Below are 953 nucleotides of genomic sequence, written 5' to 3'. Positions count from 1 at the left end.
TGTGTGTGTGTGTGTGTGTGTGTGTGTGTGTGTGTGTGTATGCATAGGTATGTGTATTTATTTTAAAGTACAAAATTTTTGCGATATATTGTAAAACTTTTTTGTTAATAACTTTTTAACAAAGGACAGCTAAAACCTGTTGGAGGTTACAGGGTCATGACCTTGACAATATATGTCAAGATCAAGGTCATTGGGGGGTCCCCTAATCGGAACTTTTACCCTTGCTATAATACATATTATACATTTCAATCGATGTTTCGGCTGCTATTTTCAGCCATCTTCAAGATAATTAAAAAAACCCGAATGATTAACAAAAATTCAAAATTAAGTGCCATTATCGCAAATGTAGGTACATTCCAGCAAACCTTGAGTGATTCTCCATTAGATAATGTGAACGATTCTTCTTAACGTTTAGAGGGTCGGACTGTTGGCCACTATAGTGGCCAGTAACAGAAGTCTGTATAACTTGAATCACCCTACAGCCCATCAAATATTCAGCTATTATTTTATTAATATAACTGAGAATGTGTTTTGAAGATTTTCATACAATACGGACTGCCATAAATTCCAATGTTTTCACTTGATAGGTGGAAAATGATAATATTAGCAAAAAATAATATAAATAAAAAATAAATAAAAAATAAAAAAATAAATAAAAATGTAAAAAAATAAAAAAAATATAAAATGTAAAAAAAAACAAAAAAGAAAATAACTTTCTACGTCCACATGGTTAGTCCTGGATTACGCTAAAGGAAAGTTTCATATGTACGTAAATGTCTATGTTATTCAATTCGACTTATCTAGACTTATCTAGGTAAATAACATTATTTCTACATAAAATTTCGATAATCTGATTTCAGAAACGTATTCTGCGACATCAAAAATACTTGGGAATATTAAAAACAAAAAATGAAAATTTTCCACATTGGCCATCCCGTTGCGGACCGGACTGG

Source organism: Mycetomoellerius zeteki, unplaced genomic scaffold (assembly GCF_001594055.1).
Source record: "Mycetomoellerius zeteki isolate Tzet28-1 unplaced genomic scaffold, Tzet1.0 scaffold287, whole genome shotgun sequence".
In the NCBI taxonomy this organism is placed as follows: Eukaryota; Metazoa; Arthropoda; class Insecta; order Hymenoptera; family Formicidae; genus Mycetomoellerius; species Mycetomoellerius zeteki.
Note: the sequence above shows the minus strand (reverse complement) of the source record.